Genomic DNA, 7,764 nt, shown 5'->3' with positions numbered 1-7,764 from the left:
TCTGCTGAGATCTCTTTACGTCTCTGTGGCTTCTCAAGGGCTCTGGTGAACACCCTCAGCTCTCTCTTCCTGGGGATTTATCCCCCACCAAAAGCCTCTCACAAATGAAACGGCTGTGCTTGGATGCATGGTGAGTGGTACAGCATGATGTAGATCTGTTAGGTGTCATCTTGACGCAAAGACCAGCTGCTTCTTGCCCTGGTTGGAGCCATGAAGTGATTGACTTGGTGGCTCATTGTATTCATCTCTTGAAAGTCAGTGATCTCATCCAGACTCATCCACTGACATATTTTGATTTAGGTAAACATCTACATGCACATTTTAAATTTATCAAAATAAGGCCTAGCTCAGCAACCTTGAACTAGTCATTTCTCATCTGTGGGAAGAAGAAGGAAAAGGAAGTGGATGATCTTTAAGGACTTCTACTGCATTCCCCATCACAGGGCACCACAGTCTCTAATACCTGGAAGCCCTGCCTTGGAAATGTGAGTAAGAGGCATCCCTAGAACATGGTGCGCCAGGTCAGGTTTCTTGGCATTAGGAGAGCTTTATAGGTACAATTTCAATAAGCAAAAACAAAGCCCAAATTTCAATCTTGTATCCAGTAGGCTGTAGACAGACTACATGAATCAAAAAGACATTTACCTCCAGAACTTGGGACAAGGTCAGTAAATACGTTTATCTGAGAGCTCCCTAGAAATTATTATAGAATGATGAGCTTAGTCACCTGTGGAGTCAGTGTCAAATGTGAAGGATTGATGGATGCCTTTGGATGAGATCCACAGACTTCTCAAAGTTATGTCAAAGGCATCGGAGCACATTCATCAATGAGGAAAGCATCCTCAGCAGGACCCACAAGGACACTCAGCAGCTGTGAGGCAGCCTTGGTCCCCTCACTGGGGAGTCACCTGTCTGGGGCTTCAGTGTGATTCTGCACAACACTGTCATGGCTGATGTAGAATTCCGACAAGACAGCCGCGGACCAGAGTGCAGTCACGCGGACCAGCCTCTGCTCTTGGAAACATCTGTGTTTTGAGGATCCTATTGCTCAAGCCCAGAAAGACCAGCTTCTCTGCAGAGCTACCCTTGGACTGCAAACTTCCTCTCTGCGCTTACTAGTGATGAGGCCTTCTGGTGCCGGTGCCCCTCTTTAATTATTTTAGAAGGATTTGGATGTATATAAGGTGAACAAGCAACATTATGAACCTACTCTATGTGTCAAGAACTGGACAAAACATTTTTCCTGGATCATCTAACTTGATCCTCATACACTCCAGGGGGAAGACTCAGGGCACACAATTCAGTTACTAGTCCAAGATCATGAGCTGCCAAGTGGAGAACCCACAACCAGGACCCAGGTTAGAGCCCCAGGACCCCTGCAGGGCCCACCCTTCACTACTCAGAGTCCACAAGGACATCAGCCTCTGTGGGAGGTCATAATGGATTCACACTCAGAAGCCACTGGAGGGATCAGGGATCATTGGAACCTGTGCTCCAATGGGGGCCTGGGTGATTCGTGTGCATGTTGTATTTAAGCCCTGGACACTAGGAAACAAAAGCAAGGTTATAGACCAAAAAATTTGCAGGTAAGTTTTGGGATTAGAATTAGGGTGGTAAAATTTATATGAAATTTATGCAATCTTTAAAATAAATAGAATGGGTAAAACAGTTCCTCTGTTTTTGGTTCAGGTGGCAGGGGCTGTGGTGAGCTGGGAGCTCCCATACTCCAGGGGCAGTTCCAACTTACCCCGTCTTGGTCAGCGTTTCCTGGTCTCAGGGTAAGTAGGCAGCCAGGCCCCAGAAGCTTCCACCCACACCTGGAAGGCTGTGATGAGGTGGCCTCCCCATGCAGGCTCAGCGAAGGTCTCCTCCCTTGCTTCTGTTGGTCCTCCCCTGGCTGAAAGGCAGCCGGTTTTCTGGTGACCTGAGCTTCTGTGACCTTTGCCTTCACCTCTCAGAGCTCTCCTCTGATACTCAGACAGGCTATAGAACTTCATATCCTAGCACTCTACGGAGACCACGAAGCAGGACAAAGGTTGACACACTCCCTGGGTGTCAGCTGGTGGGGTCAGAGAGGCATCGCACTTCCTCTCTCTCTCCACCCAGCTCCTGCCCCCTTGGGCTGCGAGTGACTTGCTCCACAAACATTGGCAGAGCCTCTCCCTCATCGTGGTCAGAGCAGGGCCCCAAACATTCAGGGCTGGAAGCACAGGCCTCGCCCTCTGGTGCCCCTGCGTGAGGTGTCCTGGAGACCAGGTCGACAGGAGGGGGTCCAAAAGGAAAGGGGAGGTGGCCGGAGGCCTGGTCTGACAGTGCGAGGGCTCCAGTCCTGCTCTGGTGTGTTCTGCCAGGTACAATGTTTTGGGTAGTTCTTGACACACAGATAAGGTTCATAATGTTGCTTGTTTGCCTTATATTCATCCAAATTCTCTGTACCTGGCATAGCATACCTGAAATCCCAGCAACCCAGAGAGTCGAAGGCAGGAGGATCACAAGTTCCAGGCCGGAATGGGTACCTTAGACAAACCCTGTCTCAAAATAAAAAATAAAAAGGACTGGGAATGTAGCTCAGTGGGCGAGTTCCTTGATTCAATCTCTGATTAAAAAAAAAAAAAAATTAGTTGTAGGGTTTTTTCATTTTTCTTTATTTTATTTTTAATAGACAAACATTGGTTGAATATCCTACTCTGTGGGACACGATGTGGTTTACCTTGTTACTGCTTGAGTCATGCTGCTAGGACCCTCTGCTCTATGCCTTCTCTGAGCACCAGAAACGCTCTAGAGCTGGAGCTGCCCTTCTCCAGAGGCCGAGTGAGCTCCAGCAAAGAGGCCTCTGAGGTTTCAACTTCTCCAAAACCTTCCCGATTCTTGTGTGATGGAGACAAAGCCCTGGCCCCGGGCCTCAGGTCCTAGGGAATCCCTCTCTCTATTGTCAATGCAAAGATTGGCATTAACACAAAGGGCTTGAGTCATGAAGAGGAACAATAATTTAAAACTTTGCAATTTCACCTTCTAAATGCAACTTCTTGGCATGACAATGTTCTGAGAAAGTGAATTTGACACAACACTGGGGAGGCTGACGGGAGGAATGACCTCTGCGACACCCACCAGCCATCAAAGGAAGCAGCAAACCTGCTCCTGTGTGTGGACCCAGACACACTGCATTCTCAGGGCCAGATGCAAACCCAGGAGAATTCACCAACGAGAACATGGGAAGCTGCACGTGCATGTGCGGACGCCAAGGTGTCTGCCACTGCAAACACAGCTGACATTGAAATGGCCCAGGCCATTGAGCTTCTTGATATTGAAAGTGACAGGTTTATAAATAAAATATGATTTCATATCCCAGAGGCCTTGGTGGCTTTTGGAGATAACACTGCCTCCGTACCCTCAGACACGTTATGCACCTTGTCTGCTACAATTTTGCTTCTAAGCTGTGACAGTATTTTTTTGAAGTAGAAGGAATAGGGTAACATCTCCTGGGATTCACAAGGCAGAATGAAGACCTGGGAATTGAAATTAACTGAGTTTGTGAATTTACTAAAACCAGTTTTTATTTGTGATTCTTCTTGCTACTATGTTAGTCTGGTTTTTTTTTTGTTGTTGTTGTTGTTGTTGTTGTTTTTTTTAAAGTCAAATCAGCCTTCAGACTTTCCTGGAGGCCCCCCTACCCCACCTGACTCAATTATTTATGTTGCAGATTCTACCATTTATAGATGGCATGATGCTTTTCCTTTAGGGACAAGGAGTCATCATAAATCAAGACTACGGAAGCTGAATTTAAAGGCTGAGTCTTTTTTCTTTCATCCACTGAAGAAGCTATTGATTGAATCAGACAATGAATTAACTCAACACTGTCAGCCCGTCTCATCCTTTTCCAGATAGATTCTCCAATTTAGGAAGACTGCAGTGGGGACTTAGAGGCAGCCTGCAGCAGAAGCACTCCCTCCTCACCTGATCCCGCAGGTGTCTGATGGCAACTGAAGGCAGGGCGAAGCTTGGTGCTTTGGCTTTCACTTTGTATCTACCTTGGACTGTGGGTCAGATTCCTACTCATGTCTACATGAAAACATGTTAATCATCCAATCAATAAATAGGCTAAGGAGCTGAATAGACACTTCTCAGAAGATGATATACCATCAATCAACTAATATATGAAAAAATGTTCAATACCTCTAGCAATTAGAGAAATGCAAATCAAAACTCTTAAGATTTTACCTCACTCCAGTCCGAATGGCAGCTATTAAGAATACAGACAACGATAAGTGTCGGTGAGGATGTGGGGGTAAAGGCACACTCATACATTGCTGGTTGCAAATTGGTGTAACCCCTATGGAAAGCACTATGGAGATTCCTTGGAAAACTTGGAATGGAACCACCATTTGACCCAGCTATCCCTCTCCTTGGTCTATACCCAAAGGACTTAAAACCAGCATACTACAGTGTTAGAGTCTGTAAACAAGTCAAGATGGCGCCTGGCAAAACGCCAGAGGGAGTGGTTTGTGAAGTAACGCCAGCGAGCCATTAAGTGTGGAGATTCCTTATTGGTTGACTGCTGTATCTAGTTTATGTTAATTAGATAAGCTGTGTGGAATGTATAAATACCACTCCTTTCCTACAATAAACGGCTCCTACTCCTGCTGTATCAAGGTACACAAGTTGTTCGTCACCCCCCGGTTAGTTTGCTGCAGCTGGATTGTGGCACTACAGGGACACAGCCACATCAATGTTTATAGTAGCACAATTCACAGTAGCTAAACTGTGAAACCAACCTAGATGCCCTTCAGTAGATGAATGGATTTAAAAAATGTGGCATATATACACAATGGAATATTTTTCAGCATTAAAAGAGAATAAAATCATGGCCTTTTCAGGTAAATGGATGGAGTTGGGAAATATAATGCTAAAGGAAGTTAGCCAATCCCAAAAAAACAAATGCCAAATGTTTTCTCTGATATAAGGATGTTGATTCATAATGGGGTTGAGAGAGGAGCATGGGAGGAATAGACCACTCTAGATAGGGCAATGGGGTGGGAGGCAAAGGGAGGGGAATGGGTGTAGGAAAGACAGTGGAATGAGATGGACATCATCACCCTAAGTACATGTAGGAATATATGAATGTTGGGACTCTACTTCGTGTACAACCAGAGGTGTGTTCTACATGTGTAATATGAATTGTAATGCATTCTGCTGCCATGTATAACAAATTAGAATAAAAAACTCCAAAAAACCATGTTAATCATTTAAGGAGACCTGTCTAAAGTGGGTAACCACTCTGACATCAAACAGAAAGGTACCAAAATGAGTAACTAAGATAGTTGGAAGATTTGCAGGCATCATAATCAGCAGATTGTCCACTGCAAGCTTTTACAGCATCCTGTTCTGCACCATCCTGTTCTGCCTCCAGGCATTGCCCTGAAGGAACCAACTCCGTCTTGCCTTCCTGACTTGTCTCTTCTCTGAGTCTTCTCTCCTGCAGGCACCTTGGGTTCCAGGAACAACAGGCCTAATGATAAATATCCTGTGGCCAGGGTCTACACTGCCCCTCGGCAGCAGCAACTTTCTTATCAGGGACAACTCTCTGCCTGGCTGACCCTGAGACAGTGATCAACCAGACCACGGTGTGAACAGGAGTGACATCACTTGAGCTCCCTGGCATTGTTTCTCTCCCAGACTTTGACACAGTGGTGCCAGAGGTTCACCAGGACCCTGTGGATACCATGATCAGGTGAGAAGCCGCTGCTCCTCCTCCGTGATCCACTGGGGAATTTCGGCCTTGGACCTCCGTGTGTTCCCTTCTGCTGCATTTGGTTGGGTTCTTCGTTATTACCCACCAGGGCTTTGTGAAGATTGCATCTCTTGACTGCTAAATACTTGAGTTTCTGTTCTGAAATAATTCTGCGTCCTTCTTTCTCAAACAAGTATTCCACCAAGATTTGCTGAGGAGGAGTAGCCTAAAGGAACGCTCTAAACTCAACTTGGATTGCCCTGAAGGGCATCCCCTGGCTTCTGTGTGCAGGCACAAGCTGGAACCCGCCACGGGACCAGGAGCTTGATCTGCCCTCACCCTCTTCTGTCCTGGGCTCACTTTGTCTTCTGTCTCTAAATTAAGTGAGGTGTGGCCAGACTGGATCTGACTCTGATTTGAACACACCATCCATGCTCCCTGGGCAGCACCACCCCAGGGTGGACGCCTGACTGTTTCTGGTGAATGGTGAACCTTGCAGTATCAGGTGGGGTGGGGGGTGTGTGGTGTGGACCTGCCTGTGTGCACTTGACTCTTGGCATTTGTCTTGAGGACTATACTCTTTTCTGGCATTGGTGACAAGAATCTGCTTGGCACTGGGTCACTTTTTGTAGAGATGTTGCAGGTCGCAACTGTGCTATCTATGTCATTTCCCCATCCTTCTAGTGATGGATGAAGTCCTCTGTGTTGTTTGTCTGCTTAACCCAGCACCGTGATTTCAATTCCCAAAGAAAACTTTATCCCACACAAATGGGCAACATCCAGGTAGGCCCCGTTGGTGTAATGAGCTGAAGAATCTGTGGTCTGTTTCCTGCTGACCGGTGACCAGAGGGAAACACTAGAGGCCTCTAAGTGCTTTTAGATCACGTGATTGGAAACCCCAGTTAAAACAACAGCGCCTGCCCATTCTGCTGTGTTGTGTTTGTGTTGCTCCCTGGAAATGGACCCTAATCCCCTAACAGTGATGCTGGAGGCGGGTTGCTGGGAGCCATCAGCCAAGTAGGTATGACAATTTCCTTGCCAGCGTACCCCCATGTTTCTTTAGTGGAAGGACTCATGGAAATAGGACATTTTGCAGGACATTACATGTAAGGTGACCTTGCTCAAGGACCAGGGCGGATCCGTGTTTAGGATGTTCCTGGTTTAGCATAATATGAGATTAGGGTGTTCCCCGTTTAGAATAGGGCGTATCCTGCTGCCTGAGTTCCTCTTGAGTTCTTAGGGTCAGACAGTATATTTGGGAGACAGAAGCCCAGTGAGTGTGGATTTGGGCAGAGAACGTGGATTTCCCCAGAACGTGTTTGTAGACGGCCGGTGTGAGATCGGGAATAAAGAATTGCTGTTTGAATCTACAAGCTGTGAGTGGCTCGTGATTTGTGCCCAGCCAGACTGCGGCAGTGGGTCTGCAGGAGGAGATCAGGTCTTGAGGGGCCCAGATGAATGGGTTCATTCCTGCTTTGGTTTGACTGCGTCCCCTCTAACATTCAGGCACTTGGTGTCATTGTTTCAGCCTTTACCATGATTAGGCCATGAGGACGCCTCCTGTGTTCACGACTGAGCTTCTCATCCAAGGAACAGCACACGGCACACTTGGTCAGCTTGCTGTCCTGCCCCAGCCGCCAGGTGAGGACTCAGCTCTCCTCCCCTGCAGGGACTCGCGGACCAGCAGGCACCTCTGCCTTGCCCGTTCCAGCTGCTATTCATCAGTCACCAAGTTTACAGTACTGTGATGGAGCATCTTGAGCAGCTAGGAACCGGCTTTCCTTAGAAGTGACAGTTTGACAGCTGTAAGCCTTGCTGTCTCTGGCCAGAGAGCCTGTGTTCCCTCGCTGTCAGTCCCTCAGGTGATATCAACCTGAACTCACTTCCTCTGGGGGTTTTCACACTTCCACTCTCAAATAAGTCTACTCTTACTTTCTTTCCCTTTCTAGCCTAAATGAACCTTGCTATCTGAAGACAAGTTTCTAGCAATTTCCTCTTGAGAAAACTATCACATTGATAACACCTGAGTTTGGGAG

The sequence above is a fragment of the Callospermophilus lateralis genome, chromosome 5 (genome assembly GCF_048772815.1).
Source record: "Callospermophilus lateralis isolate mCalLat2 chromosome 5, mCalLat2.hap1, whole genome shotgun sequence".
In the NCBI taxonomy this organism is placed as follows: Eukaryota; Metazoa; Chordata; class Mammalia; order Rodentia; family Sciuridae; genus Callospermophilus; species Callospermophilus lateralis.
Note: the sequence above shows the minus strand (reverse complement) of the source record.